The sequence below is a fragment of the Gekko japonicus genome, unplaced genomic scaffold, assembly GCF_001447785.1.
Source record: "Gekko japonicus isolate JY-2015 unplaced genomic scaffold, Gekko_japonicus_V1.1 scaffold574, whole genome shotgun sequence".
NCBI classification, from domain to species: domain Eukaryota; kingdom Metazoa; phylum Chordata; class Lepidosauria; order Squamata; family Gekkonidae; genus Gekko; species Gekko japonicus.
In genome coordinates, this window is record NW_015159725.1 from 39,542 (window position 1) to 61,057 (window position 21,516).

The following is a 21,516-nucleotide window of genomic DNA, read 5'->3' on the forward strand; positions in this document are numbered from 1 at the left end:
ACCTTGTACTATTATGTTTTGGAGTGTACAAGCATCCTAAATGTCCATGAGATATCAAATGTCAAGGAAAGTTATTATCCATATGATCAGTGAACATCTCAAAACCAGGGACGCATAGTGTCATGTGGATCAGATATATTTTAAATAAGTGGACGCAGGCCTAGTCACCTACTCCTGAGCTGTTGAAATGAAAAAGATATAAAGAAAAAATTGGTTAAATACTTTGTAAGACAGAACATTGTGCAGTATAGCTAGTAACTTTTAATTACTACTGATTTCAATGGGAGAGAAATAGTTAAATCAACAGGACTGAAAAGCTTTTCATTTTCATTGGAACAGGGCCAAAACAAAATGTAAGACCATTTTAGTGGCCTTGCTGCCACACTAGGGTCAATGCTGGTCTGACCACTAGGCAAACCCTGGTGATCGATTGCCTAGGGTACCAGATTTTCAGGGTCATCAAAAAAGTGAGAGGAGTCTCCTCTTTATGCCTTTCTCCTAAAGGCCACTGGGAAGCCATCATTTACTCCCCACCCTACCCTACCCAAGCACCTGTAACGATATGAGCTTATGTTTGCCACCACCATCCTGTAGGGGGACTCTGGAAGCAAAAAGCAGCACCAGTTCTGCTCTCACCTCACCTCAGGCCCCACAAGAGAATGAGGAGGAGAAACCACAACATGTCTTCCGGGACTGTGTAGCTGCAGCCCGTGCCTTCTCCTACCACTCCCAGCCCTCATCACCCCCTTTGCTAGCCACACTGAGCAGCAGCACCTCACCATGACCTTAGGGGGACTTGCCTCCTGATAGAGCTCCCAACTGCCCGCCAGGGTGAGAGTTCCCCTGACGATGGGACTGCCTTCCCATGGAGAAATCACCCCCCAGGAGGAAAATGACAGCTGCATCAGGAGCTGCACCGGCTGCAAGGTAGATGCTCTAGCTCTTATTTTGATGGTGAAATCAAGAGGAGGGATGGCAAGCGACATTGTTCCTGTACGATCATTCTCAATGACTGGCTGTGCATGGCTGCCCTATACACCCTAGGTAGCAAGTAGCAGCAAGAGCAACCACTGCCTCATTTCAGTCCACCTGCTGAGTACGGATGCCTCTTTCTGCATTGGTCATATGTGGCTCCCACTTATGTGTCTCCCACCCTTCATAGTGACGTACCGGCCTGTGTGGCAGTAGAGCAAGGCAATGCGTTTTGGGTCCATGCACCACCACCACTTCTAGGAGTGCTGAACAGGTCTGAGGAGGAGGTCCCCCCCCATTCCCTCTATGCTACTTGGAATACAATGATGGAAAAAAGTCAGAATATAAAAATGAGTAATAAATAAATAAATGCCACGCATCACCATCCCTCTCTCAAAGAAGCACCAGACCAATCACCCTTATCTGCGCTGTTGCTGGTATGCTGACTAGAACTGCACAAGTCCCATCACCCCAATAGACAGATAGCCATACTGCACTGGTAGCTGGAAGGGAAGCTTGGCATTAACTGGCTTCTAGAATCTCTATCTGTTGACTCTGGTCTTCTGCAGCTGCCATGATGGAACATGGAGGGCTTTTGCTAAGTGTATCTATTTTCATCTTCCCATTTTTGAATGCTCAGTAAGTAAAACATTCATCTTCTCATTTTTATTTCTATTGGAGGGCACCAAAGTCATAGTTTGTCTAAGGCACCAGAAAACCTTGGACCAGCCCTAGCTAGAATAGCTAACCACAAAGTGAGGCTTGAAATTCTCTTGAAATTACAACTCCTCTCCAGACTACAGAGCCCATTTCCCTTGGAAGAGCCACCCAGTCCTTTTTAAAATTGCCATTAAGTTGCAACCAACTTATGATGGCCCCATAGGGATTTCAAGGCAAGAGACATTCAGAGGTGGTGTGCCGTTGTCTGCCTCTGTTTAGTGATTCCTTGGTGGTCTCCCATCCAATTACTAACCAGGGCATCTGACACAGCTTAGCTTCTGAGATCTGACAAGTTTGGGCCACTCTTGGTTATTCAATATGGGCACCATACAGTCTTGGAGAAATGAAAGTCCAGGAGTGGCTATGAACAGTAGTAGGATTTCTGTTTCTTCTATGGTATACCACAGGACTAAAAGAAACTGACAGTTGGTGGCAGGGGCCATTTCCTGCAGGAGTGCACAGGAGCGGAGCTCCAGCAGTAAGGAGCCCAGGGGGCGGGAATATGCAACAAGCCCCGCTCCCTGCTCCCAGCAGCCCTCAGTCGGGCCAGGATGAGCAAGAAGCAACCAGGTAAGTTGCAGAGTGCCCCCCCAGCCCGCCTTCAGGTACAAGCTCTCCCTCCTCTGTGAGGGCAGATCTGCACATTTCCCCCCCCCCAATAGCTAGCAATCCAGAACAGTCCAGTGGAGCCTGAGCGGTGGGTGTTGCCTTCTGACACACTTCTGGTGATGTCAGAGGTGTGTGGCATATGCAAATAAGTTATGCTAATAAGCTCCTGCACCTCTTTTTCTACGAAATGACCCCTGGTTGGTGGTAAAGACAGTACTAAAAGATGAATTAAATTGCTGTTTGCTGGTATCCTTTCTCCTTAACACAGAGAAAAATCTGAAGACAATTTTGAGAGGGTTTTTTTTTTAGGTTGAGTGATATGAGGCAGGAAATTTAAATTTAAAATTTGATTATTGTTGGAAGGGAGTAATTCACAGGAAAGGAAGAAATTAGAAGAGCTGACCTTTGACCCTGATGGGCCATTTCTGGATATGAGTTCTCTTCCTCACCAGATTCTGTCCTCCCGAGGTACTACTCCCTAATCTCCACAAATTTCACAAGCCACAGTTGACAATCCTGTTCTATACTTTTAGCAGCAGCCTGACACACACAACATCAAGATGGTGAAACTTTCCCCATCCTTTTATCATGTCAGGAAAAGAGATACCTGCTGAAACACTGCATGGCAGGATGAAAAGAAGAAGAGAAGGTTTTTATATTTGGCTTTTTTCTACCTTAAGAAGACTCAAAGGAGCTTACAATCACTTCCTCTTCCTCTCCCCATAACAGGCACCTTGAGAGGTAGGTGGGCTGAGAGAGTTCTGAGAGAATTGTGACTGGGCCCAGGGTCACCCAACAGGCTACAAACCCGGTTCCCCAAATTCCCACTCTTAACCACTACACCACACTGGCTCTGTTAGCGTCAGCCAGAGCAGCAGAGCAGCAAATCATAAGCAACACTTAGCTTAAGTACAAAGTCAGCTAGAAAGATGATGAATGAAAGAACTACCACAACACATTCTCTGGGTGGACAATTGGTATCCTCATAATGGAGGTGAAACTTGACCATCAGAGTTTACTTGGTGCATTTGCAAAAGTAAGGTATGAGTACGGATGGGCATGGACTGGCTCACAAAGTACAGTTCATCATGAATTTTGGCTGATCTGTGGTTCACGAAGCAACGTTCATGGCAGAGTGACTAGCACAAACATTCCATGGACTTTCATGTTGTTCATGGTGGTTTATGAATGGATACTTTTCCAGACAGACTGTCTCTGCTCAGTTAAACTGCTTACAAAACTTCAAAGCAACAGAGGGGGCAGAATTCTCCAGCCTAGGAAACACCAATAGGAGCCCTCCAAAGCTGAACAGGCAGTTCTGGCTGTTAATTACAGAGTTCCCATTCTGCCCTATGGGATCAGAATGCAATATATCAGCTCAGCTCTGCAGCCTATCTGTTGGCAGTTAGATAGAGAGACAGGGAACCTGTTAAAAGATGAGCACAGTCATTTATTCCTGATTGTGAACTCCTCTCCCCTGCTGGGATTTGGGTGTTAGGTGGACTCAGGGCCACATCCCCCATGAGAGAGAACGGTTGGTCATCCACAGTAATCATCTTGCAGATGAGGTGACTGACTACTTCCTGGGCACTCCACATAGACCTTTTGACCTCTTGAAGGGTGGGCCACCTTGATGTCTCACCTATGGAACCCTAAGTGTGGGAGTCTTTTTTGGAGGGTCCTCCTGCTTTCCCTCCACTTCTCTCTGCTGAGAGGGAGTGGGCCTCTTCTTTCTCCCACTGGCTACCACTCTTAGCGCCTGCAGAGGACAGAAGAGGACACGTGTCGGGGTTCTGTGCTCCTCCAAACATGGGTGTGGCACACAGGAGTCACTGGGGAGGGTGCAGAAATAATTCCAAACTTTTGGCTCCCCCCCCCCAATCACTGCTGTCAGAGTACTTCTCTCTAAAGAGTATTAGCAACTGCTTTTGTCTCTGGGCAGTGCTAACTACTCTTTTGCCCCAGGAACAGATCAGGGGAAGGAGGCTCTAAGACTCCTGGTGATGCCCTGCTAGGGCCAGGCTCCAGTGGGCTGGCAAGATGGGTTTGGTGCCCAGGGACAGGGGCCTGCAGTACACAGGAGGTGGAGGATTTCTTCGCCCAGGGCCTACTGCTGTCACCCCCACTGTCACTTGCTGCCACTCTACCATCTGTGTTCTCAGTGCTCACATTGCTGGTGCCACTGGGGAAGGGGCTGCAGGCAGGGCAGGTGGCTGAGAGCCTTGGCAGTGGAAAGGTTCACAAGTGGGCAGGGGAAGGACACACAAGCGAGCGGGAGACATGAGGGTGGATAGGAAAGGAAGGTGGCAGAGGAGGGCCTGGAGTGAGCAAAGGAGGGGGAGGGGGCCATGAAAACTTGCTGCCTGCCCCCCCCATCCTAGAACTGTCCCTGCCCATGTGGTCAAAAAGCCACAAGAACTGGGAGACTGTGATGAAAAAGGAAAGTCCTGTGAGATTCCTTTCCTCCTCCTTCCACCAGCAGAGCTTTGGAAGTTCCATGAGCAGAATATGGAGGATGGATCGCTTTCCTTTCATTCCTTGCCCTCCTCACTGCGGCCCCCTGCCAACCCTGCATGATTCTTGTTTATGTGTGTCCCCCAACCTCCAGTATTAGATTTTCTGAAGTTAAAAGGAGGCTTTTTTGTTTTTTGAGGCATCATGATTTGTGAATGAAATATTCTTCACAGGATCTTTGAGAAGTTATCTCACATAATGACGTGTGTCATAAAACAGCTCTTTAAGACAGCAAATTAATTCTGACAACACTAAAAGCATCGAGGATGTTCAGCCAGTCTCAGTATTGACTCTGTCAGCTTTTTTTCCCTTGCCAATTAGAAAACATTTGTCATCTTTAATTCCACTCTCAGCATTACAGCAAGACGGTTGTGTTTGTAAATCAGGAAGTTCCCAGCTTTTGCGTAAAGGTTGTCTGCATGCTAAAACATGAACAAAAGTATAATGTCTAGTCTCCTCGCTTCTTCTCATGCCATATTTTAAGCCGCATTTTAAGATGCATTATGCCAGGAATATATTGAAGTTGCAATTCCATGCTTCCTAGCTTGAGGATAAACCCCATTTAACTCAAATGGAATAATTTCCAATTAAATATTTATGGGATTAGGATGCTAATTCACTAACAGGCAAAAGCATTCAGATTAAGATTGCCACTTTTTTTTACTAGCCCTTCTCTTGTGATTTTAATAGAAGCCGGAGATTAAGCAAAGGAAAACAAATGAGCAGATGAAGCTGCTTCTTCTTTTTTTTTTTTGCAAGGAGGTAATTATTGAGAAGGGGCTCAGAGGTTAAGATGCTGAGCTGCAGACCGGAAGGTCTGTCATTCGGCAGTTCAAGACCCTAGTGCCACGTGATGGAGTGAGCGCCCGTCTCTGGCTCCAGCTCTTGCCAACCTAGGAGTTCAAAAGCAAGAAATTGCAAGTAGATAAATAGGTAAATAGGCACTGCTTCGGTGGGAAGGTAACAGCATTCCGTGCGCCTTAGCATTTAGTCATGCCAGCCACATGACCACGGAAACATCTTTGGACAGTGCTACCTCTTTGGCTTGGAAACGGAGATGAGCACCGCCCCCTAGAGCCAGATTCAACTAGCTTTCAAGCAAGGGAAACCTTTACCTTTATTTAACTATTGAGAAATAATTATCTTTATGAGCGAGATGTTTCAGTGTTAGTGGCACAAGAGCACTGCCAGAAAAGAATGTGAATGACAACTCTACTCAGAAAAAAAGGAAAATGCATCTGTAATGTTGCTATTTTTCAACAAACACACTCCTGTATACCTGTTGAAGGAACTAGAAAGAACTAGAAAATGGTTGTTTTCTCTTTTTCAGGTAGGGTTACTGCGGGGAAAACCCCAGCCTGCCTTGACCATGTGACCTGAAAACACCTTTATTTGCAGAAATCCACTAGGTGAAGCTTTTCACAGTATGAAGGTAAGTATTTTGTAAATCTGCATCTCAAACTGCAGTTAAATGTACAAGAATGGAAGCCAGTAAAAAAAGTTGGCAACTCTGCCCTAAAATATGACTGAAGAAGAAAGTTCATTTCACTCCAGCCAGTTAGTGGTTAGAGTTAGAATGTGGTTCCAAAGTACAAGTTATAGTGCCAACAGAATGGAAGGCAATTCCTAATCAATATTATCAATATTATTTCTGGTTCTCCACTTCCTTGAGTGGCATAAATGGATGCCAAAAATCACCATACATTCCCAGAGATCCCCCCTCATTCCACTCAGACCCAATCCTATGAAAACGCACGACCAGCTATCAGCCGGAATAGGCTAATAATTGCCTTTTGCATCTATCTCTGTGGGCATCATGTACTCCCCCCAGTTATTACATTTATGTCTTGCTTTTCCTCTAGTTTGCTGATGGCAGGACAGATGGTCCTCCCATTTCATCTTGTTTTGACAATCATCCTGTGAGTTATGTTGGGCTGAGAGAGAGATTGTCCTGTGGTCACATTTCCTCCTCCTCTTACCCCCAATAAAAGGGCCACTGCATTCTGTAGCTTCTTGGATCACCAACGTGAAAGGACCCCAAAAATGTTAAGCCTTTGGTTGCCGTCCCATTGGGTGACCCTGGCAGGAAAGAGCTTCAGGGCAGCCTTTTACAGCATTACATTCTACTTTTAGGGAGTAGAAGGGAGCCTTAGCTGTTCTATAATATTTCTGTACATACAGATATAAATATTAAATGTTGAATATTAGACAGACAGATAGAACAGTGCTAATCTTTACAGCAGCATCAGTTTCCCCGAGTCAATCTTTGGACACCTCCTGCACAGCTATACAACCTACATCCAAAGTCCAAAGTGGTTTATTGTACTGAGCCACTGGCCATTACAAAATACAGAATACAACAGAGCAATCATAAAAAGTTAAAAAGCACCGTTAATACCAGGGTTAAAATTAACTACTAGTCAGTAATAAAAGGAAGATAAAATGGGTTTAATCACCATCAGGTAGCCTGCCCCTTAGATCTAATCTTAGACGCTGCTAAAGCAAACAGGGAAACTCTATTGGATAGATAAGCATCATTATCAGAAAGCAAGAACGCAATCTTCTCAGTTTCTGGGTATGCTTGCATAACCGATAGAATTCCTTCTAAAATTTTCTCTCTTGGAGTGCTGTAAAGCAGACAGTAGAGCATATAGTGAGGAAGATCCTCCACCTCTGGCAAGCCACAAATGCAGACACATAGCTCTTTTGGAGTATGCGAATAACGGCCAGCCAAAAGAGCTGTTTGCATAGTTTGGAATTGTAAAGCTGTAAAGGGCACTCTGAGGTTATAATTAGAGATATTTAGATAAGTTGACTTGAGGTGGTCAAATGTGCAATATTTATACCAGGGAGCCACTTTCGATTTCAGAATTAAAGAACAATCGATCAGTGCATCAGCCTCATATATCCAGTCCCTAAGTTGTGAGTTCTCAGCTGAGGCCCTGAGAAGGTCATCTGGAATGGTGTATCTTTGGATAATGGTATTAAGAAAGTTAGAACGAGTAGGGTATCAAAATGGAGGTTGTCTGATTGGTGGCTTGTAGAGTTGGAGCTCAGAGGTGTGTTCTTTTTCCAGTATTTTATGACCGCCAGGTGTGCCCGGGCCCTAAGAGAGGGGAGTCTCAGTTCAGCTCTCATCAAAGATGTGGGAGTTCCTCTGGGCAAAGCTAGAATTCACTTTATAAATTGGTTTTGGATTACCTCCAAGTTAGCCAAAATATCCTCCTTCCAGCCCCAAACTTTGATTCCATATAAGAGATGGGGGATAACCTTACTGTTGAATAGTTTCAGTGCCGGGTCAATCAGACATCCACCCTTTGTGTGGAAAAATATAAGATTGATCCTACCATTCTTAGTGCTGAAGATTTTACTGATGCAAGATGGTTTTTCCAATTCAGAGTCTCTGTGAAGGTTACCCCGATATATTTAAATGCTCTGCATTGCTCGATAGGGTTGCCAAGGATAGTCCATCGAGAGATTTTAAGGTTTCTCCTAAAGACCATTACCTTGGTCTTTGCATAGTTTAGATTGAGCGATTCCTCACTACAATAATTCCCTAGTTGATGTAAAAGTCTTCTCAGACCTATTTTAGTTAGGGAGATTAAAACCATGTCATCCACATAAAGAAGAATTGAATTTTTTTGTTGACCAAGTGATGGAGGAAAAAAGTGCGGACCTGAGAGAATCTCTGTTATGTCATTGATATACAGGTTAAAAAACGATGGGGCCAGCACAAAGCCCTGTTTCACACCTTTACTAACAGGAATTCTACTGGTTAAAGAGCCAGAAATACCCACTCTAATTTGGGCAAAAGTATCTATGTAGCTCTCGAATGAACAGTAATAACCGCCTCTCAACATTCATTTTAGCTAACTTTGACCAAAGGCGGTCCCTGTTTATAGAATCAAATGTGGCGGCCAGGTCAACAAATGCTACATAAAGTGCCTTTGTTGGTCCATTTAACCCAGAATGTGCCAGTTGGTAAAGGGTTTGGCAGTGACAGATTGTTCCAAGGCCCTTCCAAAAATCTGCTTGAGCCGGATATAGAATTTGTTCCTCAGCCTCCCAGTCTTCCAGTTTTGCCGCTATATCTAGTTTTGCTGCTATATCTAGTAAACTTATTGGTCTATAATTGTGTGGGTATGCAATGTCCCCCTTTTTATGTATGGGTCCTACCAGTTTGGGACCTTTACTTATTTACAACCTGGTCCCTCGAAGAGCGCTCTAAAGAGTGGGCATGCATGGCAATCTGCCCATTCAACCCATCTCTTGCCTCTAAATTACCTGATCCTGTCCTAGCATTAAAGTCTCCACATAAAAGAACATGAACCTTAGGAAACTGGGACATTAACAGGTCTAGTGTATCTGTTAAGAGATTCCAGATGCGCCACCTTTCCTGCCCTGGTGAGCCCCTTGGAGGGATATATACATTATCACATAAAACACTTTTAAAATGAGCTCCCTTGATAAGTAGAGTTTGAACATTTTTATTTATTTTCTAGGACTTGAATGTCAACCTTCAGTTCCACTGAGACCAAAGTAACCAGCCCTCCACTTCCCCGCCCCTTCGAGTGTGTTTTAGTCGCAGGGATGGAAAATGCCCTATATCCCCGAATAACAGGGAAGTTACAAGCTACATATGACGTGTATAAACTGGTCCACAGAGTGCGATCTGGGCAAGATGATTCGGTCTCCCAAATAACATTAATTGAGATGGCTCTGCTCTGCAGGAAGGCATGAGGTAATAAAAGAAAGGAGTGCGTGCAGAGCCCTTGTTCCTCATCCTTGCTTGCTTCTGGACATCTGGGATTAGGAAGGATGTTTTCTAGACTGAGAATATTATGCAGGCAGCCAAGTGCCTTAGTACCATTCCTCTTAGAGCATAACCACTGGTTCTCACTTTTTCATATTGTAACATACATTCACGAATATGCAGGAATATGTAATTGAACAGTATGAATGCTACAAGTCTGTATATTTTGGTCCTGATAGATGTATCAGGGTTAAGAAAATAGCACCAGAGTCAATCTCCTAGCATATACATTGGATCATATGATGTACCTCTCTCACCATGAATTATGGTCTCATACATAAGCATGAAACACTGCATATGAAGTAGTAAACTGAGCATTAACCTTGTTTGTATTGTTAATGACAAAGGATGCTTCATATCACTACCAAGCAGCTTATTGTTCTTCAGCAGTAGGTTACTGAAATAATCCCATACTTTCAGGATTTCTAAGACCAAAAGTACTTTAGCTTAATAGTAAACAGCAAGGGCGTCTGATACAAGCAGATTAGAGAGTCTGAGTCCTGATATTATGAGAACAAATTTTCTTTGGTTTGGTAGTTTTAACGGATTAGCTCTTTTGGCCATTGAGTGAAAATAATCACATTCAATTCAAACATCATGAACAAGCAGAATGTGTTTTTAAACCAGGCACAAACCCGCTTAATTATCAGACTTGTGCACTCCCTCCCCCATTCCATATGCAAAATGCCAAAGTTGAAGATATATATTTATTCAATTTTCCACACCACAAAACAAAACATACAAAGCAAAAGAGTGAGTGTGATGATACAAAAACTCTTCTTGTCTTTAACTCCATACATTAGTCTTAGTTACTGTTAATAGTTATTTTACTTATTTTACTGAAAGCTATTTTACATGTAATGCTATCTATAAAAAAATAAAATACATCTTTTTACTTCCATGCTTCTATTTATTTGTCTTATTTACCCATTTATAAAATTTCATCCAGTTTTTTTCAAACTGTCTATCTGGTTTATCCTTTAAATAAAATGTGAGTTTATCAATTTCCACTGCTCCCAATATTTTTGTTACAACTTCAGTTCTGTTTGGTACCCCTGTTTTCCTCCAACAACTGGCATATGCAATCCTTGCTGCAATAATGATATTAATTACGGAATATAAATCCTTCTTTTGGATTTCTTTGGGTGGAATAGTTAACAAAAATAATTCCGGGGTTAATGGGATAGAAATTTTTAGGCTTTTCTGTATTATTTCATGTATATCAATCCAGTAATTCTTCGCTTTCCAGCATTTCCACCACATGTGAAAAAACGTTCCAGTTGCCTTTTGGCATTTCCAACAATGATTAGTACAATTAATATCTATCTTAGAAAGGAACATAGGAGTTATATACCATCTGTGAAAAGCTTATAAATATTTTCTTTATAAGGAATCGATTTAGTCATCTTTATACTTTTCTTCCATATCCAAGACCATTGTTCCAGGTCAATAGAGTGCCCTAAATTCTGGGCCCATTTTATCATCACTGGTTTAACCTGTTCCTCATGCATACATTTTTAAAAAATAAATTTCTGATTTGTAAACATCACTATCTTGTTAAACTCTGTATATTTTTCATAGAAACCTAATCACTTATCTTTTTTAAAGCAGGATAGAATTTGCCAATTTTGCCACCAATTATATTGTAATGGGTTTTTCAATTCTTGTCTGGTGTCTATTAACTCATCATATCTAATTAGATCTTCTTTACAGAACACATTCGAATGAGTCACAGCTTCTAAAGGTACTACCCATCTTGGTGTTTTCATATAGGTTTGCTTCTTAATCTGGTCCCATACTTTTAATAGTGAGCCTCTCAACTGAAAGTATCTCTGCGATCCTGCCTTTCCATACCAGGAAAACGCATGGCACCCTAAAGGCAAGTCATGCGCTTCTAATTTTAAAATTCTGTTGTTTTCCAGAAGAACCCACTCCTTAATCCACGCTAAAGCGGAAGCCTTGTAATAAAGCTGCCAATCAGGGAGACCAAAACCTCCTCTACTCTTTCTATCCTGTAATGTCTTGAGTTTAATCCTGGATCTTTTCCCTTGCCATATAAAGTTTAAAATTACTTTTTCACAGAAAGTATACCCCCCTCCTTAAGAAAAAATTAATGTCAGAGTTGGACTTTCATCAATTTTCCCCTCCCACAGGAGACTTCTGATTCTCCCCCAAGCTATTCCTGGAGATATCCATTCCATCAGAAGCAGAATTTCTCTTTCCTTTATTATTCTAGTCCTCTGAGCTAAGGTCTTGAGAAAAGTCAATACAAGCATATGATAAAATACAAAGCAGTAACTCCAGATGCACAGCAGCAGTAGCAGCCAGAATATGGAGTTTTGGTAAAGCACTCCTGGAGCTCTGCAATTGGCAGGATATTCAGTCTGCCTACCGTAAAAGCATGCCTCTAGCCAGAAGCTGTAAGACTTATGAAGGGTTGAAGAGCTGGGAACTGTCACTGCAAAAGTAGAGCATATAAGCCTTGCACAGCCCTGTATGTCAGCTGGCGAACCCAGTACTTTTCAGTGGCAACGAGGATGGGATTCCACTGAGCCAGGCCTGGTTTGCATCCCAGCGCAGCACCGAGCATAGATCCAGCCAACGCCACCGCACCCACATCGCTCCCAAGCAGCACCGCACACTGCATCCAGGACACTGCTCCCCTCTCTGTGCCAAAGCCATGGTCTCCACTTGAGGGAATCTGGAGATCTTCAATCTAGCCCATCCCGAACTCTGGGACTCGTGGACGGACCAACTGACATGCCACCTTGCCTACAATGAGGTAACTGATCCGGGCAAATGACGATCCCTTCTCCTCAGCTCCTGTGGCGTGAACACCGTTCACCTCGCAAAGAGTCTCCTAGCACCATGGGCGATCCTCGAGTGTTCTTACGAGGACATCATTGAAGCCCTGACGAGGTACCTCACGTCCCGGCCAACAATGCTTGCCAGGCGGATCGAGTTCCAGGGCCACGTCCAGAAGCCTGGTGAGTCGGCCACTGCTTTCATAGCAGCCCTGCGCCAGCTGGCTATGGACTGTGCCTTCACCAAAATGGAGGAAAATCTCCTCACACAATTCACCTGGGGCATCAGCAACATAAAGCTGTGGAGGAAGATGATTGGCACTACCAACATCAAGATCGACGAGGCCCTCCAACTTGCCATCGCACATGAGGCCTCCCACCACGACCATTTCTCAGCAGCTTCCCACCTGGTGCTCCCTGACTTGGCGCCCAAGAACTCAGATGAGGAGGACGTCCATCTCGTCTGCCAACCCACTCGCCGGAAGCCACCAGAACATGCAGCTTTGGAACATCCCGCCAAGACCGCCAGCCATTCCTTGTGTGCCAGCTGCGGAGAGCTGCATGAGCGCAAGTCATGTCAATTCTGAGACACGACTTGCCACACTTGTGGAAAACAGGGCCACCTCACCCGCATTTGCCGGTCCAAGGGAACCTGGCACCAGCAGCCTCCAGCCCAGCCCCGACGCCAGGCTGCAGCCACCTACGAGACCACAGCGGAGACCTCCAAACTCTATCTCCTCACCGACCGGCCATCCCTCCAGGTATTACGCCTCCCCAACCTGTCTGCTACTTCGAAGATCCAAGTAACAGTCTGAATCGAGGGGTCCCCCTGCCAGATGGAAGTAGACTCGGGGTCGGCAGCATCCATTGTTCTGGTGGACACACTGCACAGACTTTGCTCCAATGGGGGACCCCACTTACGCCCCTCCCCTTTATGTTTGGTGGACTTCCAAAGGAACCCAGGTCCTATCAGGGGTGTGGAAACTTTCAGAGTGCAGTACTGGGGTTTTGAGGGACTTTTGGACTTGATTGTGGTGGAAGGAAATCTGGTCTGTCTGCTGGGGCGGGCCTGGTTCGTGCCGTTGGGCATCATGATCGGAGGGTGTTAATAAATGTGTTACTAGGGATTTTGCAGAGGTTTGTGGGGAGTTCCCCGCCATTTTTGATGGGGCTTTAGGGTGTTATAAAGGACCCCCGGTTTCCTTGCAGCTAGACCCCAAGGTGGCCCCTATCCGCATGCAATTCCGCACCGCTCTGCTGGCAATATGGCCTAAAACTGATGAGGAGCTGGACTGCTTAGTGGCGCAAGGGGTCTTAGAGCCAGTATCACACGCCATGTGGGAAATGCCGATTGTAACCCCACTTAAACCCAATGGTGAAGTCCGCATCTGTGCAGACTACAAATGCACAATTAATAAGACCCTTCATGACCACTCCTACCCGGTCCCGGTCATAAGTCATGTTCTGGCTTCTTTGGCGGGGGCTAAGATTTTCGGCAAACTTGATCTGGCGCAGGCCTATCAACAGTTGCCGGTAGACAAAGCCATGGCCACGGCATAAATGATAGTCACGCACAGGGGGGGGCTTTTAAGGTAAAGAGGCTACAATTTGGCGTAAGTGTAGCCCCGGGGATCTTCCAACAATGAATGATTGTTAAAAGGGATCCCTGGAGTGATGCTGTTTTTTGACGATGTCCTTATCACCGTGGCATCCCCTGACGACTTCGCCTTCTGCCTCCACGCCATCCTGCAACGTTTTGACTCGGCTGGCCTCAAAGTGAAATGAGATAAATGTCTCCTCGGGGTTTCCAAAGTAGACTTTCTGGGGTTCCGGGTGAACACTGCTGGCCTACATCCAGCTAAAGACAAGGTGAAGGCTATCATGGAGGCCCCCACACCCACTTGTAAAGCAGAGTTACAGGCGTTCTTGGGACTAATACATTTCTACCACACCTTTCTGCCACATAAGGCCACAGTGGCAAAGCCCCTACATTGACTCCTGGATAAGTCAGCTTCTTGGTCCTGGGGCCCGAAGGAAGTGGCGGTGTTCAGGGGGGTGAAAGCACTTTTGATTTCTAACAATGTGCTGTCCCACTTTGATGAATCCCTGCGGGTGGTCCTTGCGTGTGACGCCTCCCCCTACGGTATTGGCATGATCCGGTGTTGGCACGATCCTGGGCCACATCCTCCCTGACAGTCGTGAGGTTCCCGTGGCCTATTACTCTAGGACCTTGATGGCCGCAGAGCGCAATTATGTGCAAATCAATAGGGAGGGCTTGGCGATCATTGCCGGGGTCAAGAAGTTTCACAACTTTGTTTATGGGCGCCCTTTCATGATTGCTACAGACCATAAGCCCCTCCTTGGCATCTTCACTGCCGACAAACAAACGCCCCAAGTCATGTCGCCCCACATCCTCAGATGGTCCCTTTTTCTGGCTGGCTACCAGTACCACCTGGAGCACTGCCTGGGCAAGGCTATGGGCCATGCCAATGCCCTGAGCCGGCTACCACTGCCGTTTGCAGATACCGATCCCGCTCCTGCACCTGGGGTTTTGCTTATCAAAAGTCTTTCGGTGCCTCCTCTGCAAGCTGCCAACAATGCTGCCTGTTCAGCCCGCGACCCCATCCTCTCCCAGGTTTTGGGCTGGGTGGTGAGGGGTTGGCCTACATCATCCCTGGGCCCCGAGTTCATGGCTTTCAGTACCCAGAAAGATGAACTCTCGGCCCTGAAGGGGTGTCTTCTGTGGGGAGACCGAGTTGTGGTCCCCAGCACCCTGAGACAGCGGGTACTCACGGCACTCTATGAGGTGCATCCAGGCATTGTAAGAATGAAGGCACTGGTCCAGAGCTATGTGTGGTGGCCGGGAATCGATGCCGAGATTGAGTCATGGGTCCGGAGGTGCCAAACCTGCCAGGAAGTTTGGCCCAACCCGCGAAGTGCACCAACACAGCTGTGGGAGTCAACCTGCAAACCATGGTCCCGGCTTCACATTGATTTCACCGGACCATTCCAGGGACTGTAGTTCTTAGTAACAGTTGACTCCTACGCGAAGTGGCTGGAGATCAGTCCCGTGGCCACAACCTCTACAAAGGCCGTGATCCGATCCGTCTGCTGGATCTTCGCTACACACGGGCTGCCGGCCACGATAGTCTCCGACAATGGGGCAGCCTTCACGTCAGCGGAGTTCCAGGAATTCCTCCAAAGGAACCTGATATGGCACAACTGATCTGCACCCTTCCACCCCGCAACAAACGGCCAGGCTGAAATAATGGTGCGGACCGCGAAGGAAGCCCTCAGCAGGATAACGGACAGAGACAGGGAGTTCCAGCTAGCCTGCTTCCTCCTGACCCAGAGGACAACACCTAACCCCATCACCAGCCACGGCCCTGCAGAATTATTGATGGGCCGACGACCCGCAACCCTGTTGGATCGGCTACACCTGGACCGGGCCGCGGACTCCAAGAGGATGGTGGAACAGCGAGAGGCGGCGACAGCTCCCAGAGGCAGGAGAACCAACACCATTGGCAGCAGGAACCGGCACCTACATACCCGAGCCCAGTAGTCAGCCCGAAACCCCGAGCATTGAGGAGGCCTCTTCCAGGGAACCACCACTAGAACCAACAGAACCAGAGACACTTCAGCCGCCACAACAGGTGCCCCAGCCCCAGGTCACAGATCGGCAACTGGAACCTATAGCCAGTGACCCGGTACCAGCCCCCTGGCATTCCCTCAGAGAGTGCCGACCCCCCGCTTATTTAAAGGACTATATTACGTATGTTGGGTCAGAACTATGGGGGGAGGGGTGTTATGTATGTGGATCACCACCAGGGGTCCGTGGCTACAGTCAAGAGCTTAGCTCCTCTAGACAATAGGAAACTAGGATCCTAGTTCCCCCAGCATGAACCAATAGCAACTTTGGCGGGAAATTCAAACCCTCCAATGGGACTGTGGGTGTGCTGGATGGGTGTAAATATAGTTGGCCTTTTTGCAGTTCCTGTGAGAAGTACAATAAATGTGTGCAAACGTATGTCATTGTCCGAGTCCTCCATGCGGCGAACCCAGTACTTTTCAGGGTACCACAGAGATCAGTACTTGGTCCGATGTTTTTTAATGCTAGTAGTTACATGGATCAAGATTCTGTCGGTGGTGATACTAGGCATTTGCACCTCCCTCCCAGGGTAAGCTCACTTGGCCCACTCATTGTGGTTTTAGAAAGCTGGTCAAGAATTTTTAATTTTAAAAAGCTTTCGGATGTGATTTTAGGCTGGGATTCTTACATATGTTAATTTCATTGTCCATTTTGCTGCTGTTTAGTTATGGTCTCACTTCCATTTTCTCTGGTTATTTTAAATGTCTTTTTTTTTAATTACATTTTAATTGTAGGATTACCAAAATAGACAAGTTGGCTGATTAAAGGAGATTTATACCATTAAAAGAGATTTTTTTTTAATGGTGGTATTGATTCACATTGCAGTCTCCATCAACCACAGAGAGAGCACTCTATTTTTAGAGACAAACAAGGGAAATAAAACAAAAGTACAGTTTTGCAACAGTGGAGATACTGGACTATATTGCTATGTCCTGAAGCCTAGGACATAAGATCTGTGCAATGGAAAGCAGCTGTGCTACACTATTCCAGCATGATTTGATTAACCACTATACATCCAAATCATTCAAACACAGAAATTCTTTCATAGAAGTTACAGAGCAGCCAAGATTCTGTTCAATATTTACAATATCACAATTTTTGGAACAGAATGTTGAGAAGGAAGCAAGAGTTTCCAGACTAGGTTTCCCTTGTAGCACTAGGGAACTTTTTGTCTTTAGCCATTTAGTTTACCTTGAAGAGACTCCATTAATCAGGATGTTGAGATGAACCGAATGAACTTACACAGTGTGTACTCTCAGCACCTTTACCACCTGTTTTATCTGTTAATGCTCTTAGGACTGTCAGATCCAAGGTCTGCCTGTCAGTTACTTCCATCTCACACAAATGTCAGGAATCATGAACTATATATAGGCAAGCATCTCGGTGAATATCTGTGCTTCAGCTAGTATTCTATGAAGTTTGAGAATCACTAATTCTCAACCCCTGTTAGATCCTAGTCTAGTTAATACTCGTTTTCAGGCAGGATATGTCTTTAAAGTTGTGCCACAACAGACATTGAGTATATATAACTGGAAGTCCTTCTAGAGACTCAACCAAACTTTATGATTTCTAGAATGGTTTAAAGACATTTTTAGGACTAGTTTAGGGTTACCTCAGTTAAGATTACTGACTACATTTTGGTATTTATTTATTTTTTAATTTGCTTCAACACCTGGTGACTGGGACTGGACAGGGGGCAGTACTTATAGAGCACCCAAACATTATTTATCTGGGGCCAGTACAAGCTTGTAACATGGACTTCCTTTCTCCCTTCATCATAATTCCGTCCCATAGATATAAACTTATAAATCAATTTTCATTTTCTTTTTTAACTGGAAGAAATAGACCTTGGCTATATTTGGATATTATGAACAAACTCTGGTTCGTTTGCAAACAAAATAGGCCTAGTTTATTCTTGGGCTAGTGCACTCGGTTGCTGTTCTCTCCACTCAACATGCTTAGAGATGAGACTGAAGAGTTGGCAGGCGGGGGGAATGATATCAGCAATGTTGCCAACAACACTATGTCACTTCTCTAGGAATTTATTTATTTATTTAAATTTCTACCCCACCCTCCCCACGAATGGGCTCAGGGCGGCTAACAAGCAGGGACACCATGTGCTAATACACAAAAAACGAATAAAACAGGATAAATGACCAAAAATTACATAAAGTGCTCGATGCCCAGAAACTCTATGGTTAAGTCATAGGCAGGCAACAGGTATGGCTCTCGCCATGACAACCCTACTAGTTTAGGAAATCTAACCACAGTGTGCTGTGATGTTCAAACTAGGGTGCTTTAACAAATTGTGGGATATGTCATATATATAATCCCAGTTTGTAGGTAAGAAAATAAACCACAGTTTGTTAAATCACTCCAGTGTGAATGTCACAACAGAAGAATAATCTCATTGAGCCCTAAGTTACATAGGTACAATGCTTTCTTCCTAGTCGTAGTTTAAGCATTTATCTGTTGATGCTATAAAAATTCAGCCTTGAATAAGAACCAAACCAAAATCCTGGAAGATCCATGACTAGATCATTGGTATGTTTTCCCTTTGTAAATAGCAGTCAAAGGAGGCCCTAGTTTGGATCTGAATCATGGCACAGATGGTAGAAGTAACTTTTGCCTCCTTGCCATTTTCCCAGCTTCCAACAGCTCCCTAAATTTGATATAAACTCTATTTAGGAACACATGCTGACACCAATTTTAGGCGAATAGCAGCTTCAGGAAGCCATTTGAGGTAAAGAAAACAGCTTGTGGGAGAGAAAGCCCCCCCCCCCATGTTGCAGTACTTATCGGAATTAGGGCCTTCTGCAATTTCTACTTACAAAGGAGACCCCATCACAGATCTTCGAGTGTCTTCTCTTGTTTAACCCTCACTTTGTAAATGACTAATGTTTAATATAACACATGGCCTTTTACAGAATATTATAAGCAAAAAATAAGCCCTCCCCCCTCAAATTGCTTGTTTTCTAGGAATGAGGTGAAACAAGTTACTACATCCCACATATTTTCTGGAAATCCCAAAATCTGTTCACAAATTTTTCCTTTGAATGTATTTTATCTCTCAGTTTTAGAAAAGATAGGGATGACACAACACAATAGAAATTTAGATTTTAATGATTCAAAGGATTGTTTAAGGTTATTTGTTCAAACTGAATCCCAGTCACTTCCCTTGCAAGTGACATTAATTAATCCACATGTTGGCAGACTCTTCAAAGGCAAAAGGTTAAACACACTGAGTGAACGAACTGTTCCTTGAGGATCTCTAGGTCAGTTTTGACGCACAGTGGGAAGGCAGCCTGAGAAGATAAGTAGAGCTCTGGACTTGGAGGGACTTGAAAAAGAGTTGTAATATGTGCACACTTCTCAGAATGTCTTTAGAGGCTTTGCTCTATTGACAGCACAGAACCCAAGTTTCTGGCCCAGGTTCAATGCTTTAGGTGTTTATTAGAGTTGCCAGGTCCCTCCTGGCAACTGGTGAAGGATGGAGGGGACTTACCAGGAGAAAGAGAAAGGCCCAGGCCACATCGCCAGCATCACACAGGAAGTGATGTCATCATGCTAGTGACTTCTGGGTGATGTTCTTGTATTTGGGCAAAACATCTATGGTAAAACTGGCTTCTACCATAGAGTTATTGCCCAAATACCAGAGTGTTCCCCAGAAGCCACTGGCATGATGATGTAACTTCCTGTGCGATGCTGGCAACATGGCCTAGGCCTTCCTCTTTCTACTGGTAAGTTCCCCAACCTGCCAGCTGATTGGTGACAGAGGGCAGGGCCTGGTGGAGGTGGACCCCCACCTCCACCGGGGGGGTCTGGGAACCCTTTTTGTTGTTGTTGTTCAGTCGCACAGTCAAGTCCGACTCTTCGTGACCCTATGGACCACATCATGCCAGGCCCTCCTGTCTTCCACTGTCCTCTGGAGTTTGCTTAATTTTATGTTTGTTGCATCAATAACACTGTTTAACCATCTCATCCTTTGCTGTCCCCTTCTTCTTTGATTTTCAATCTTTCCCAGCATCAGGGTCTTCTCCAGTGAGTGATCCCTTCTCATTTTGTGGCCAAAGTATTTGAGCTTCAGCTTCATTATCTGGCCTTCCAGGGAACAGTCAGGATTGATTTCTTTTAGGATTGACTGATTCGATCTCCTTGCATTCCAAGGGACTCTCAAGAGTCTTCTCCAGCACCATAATTCAAAAGAATCTATTCTTCGGCACTCAGCCTTTCTTATGGTCCAACTCTCACAGCCATACATTACTACTGGAAATACCATTACTTTGACCATATGGACTTTTACCTGCAGTCACTGTCTGCAGTGATCTTGGATCCCAGGAATGTGAAGTCTGTCACTGCTTCCATGACTTCCCCTTCTATTTGCCAAGGAGTGATGGGGCTGGATGCCATGATCTTAGTTTTTTTGATGTTGAGCTTCAAGCCAACTTTTGCACTCTCCTCTTTCACCCTAAGCGAGAGGCTCTGTAGGTCCTCTTCACTTTCTGCCATTAGAGTGGTATCGTCTGCATATCTGAGGTTGTTGATGTTTTTCCTGGCAATCTTAATTCCGGCTTGTGATTCACCCAGGCCAGCATTTCGCATGATATACTCTGCATATAAATTAAATAAGCAGGGTGACAATATACATCCTTATCGTACCAATCAGTTGTTCCATATCTGGTTCTAACTGGTGCTTCTTGACCCTTATACAGGTTTTTCAGGAGACATGTGAGGTGGTCTGGTACTCCCATCTCTTTAAGCACTTCCCACAGTTTGTTGTGATTGTGATTCACACAATCAAAGTCTTTAACGTAGTCAATGAAGCAAAAGTAGATGTTTTTACCAACAAGGTTGAACTAGGGTTGCCAACCTCCAGGTGTTGATGGGAGATCTCCCACTATTACAACTGATCACCAGGTGACAGAGACTCTATGACATTGTACCCCATCAAAGGCCCTCCCCTCCCCAAACCCTGCCCTCCTCAGGCTCCTCCCCTAAAATCTCCAGGTATTTCCCAACCCAGAGCTGGCAACCCTAGGCTGAACTGGCCTACTGTGGAATCAAAGCCATGGTGGATATGAATGATTTAATCTGCAATTGTTGTTGTTAGTAATGCTTTCTAAGGCCCATTTGACTTCACACTCCAGGGTGTCTGGCTTGAGGTCACTGATCACACTGTTGTGGTTAATGTATATTAAAATATTGAAATAGGACCCTCACTTTTTATAGGATGCATGAATCCCTAGGGGCCTAGGCCCCAAGGTCCCTCTTCATTGAACCTCTTTAGCCACTGTTGTTCCCACATATTTCCCATCTTCTGGTGACAGCAGATGTTCTGGGCTCACTAGTATTCTACTTTAAGTTGAATTTTACTCATCCAGCCAGAATTTAATTCCCCAACCCAGTTTATACATCTCGGGGGGGGGGGGGGGCCC

General features: G+C 45.1%; 1 protein-coding gene across 1 annotated transcript in view; it reads right to left on the reverse strand.

Annotated features, from left to right (window-relative positions):
• The window catches only part of LOC107120468 (visual pigment-like receptor peropsin), a 75,278-nt gene that overhangs the window by 14,495 nt on the left and 39,267 nt on the right, over positions 1-21,516 (reverse strand). The gene's annotated exons all lie outside the window — the stretch shown is intronic.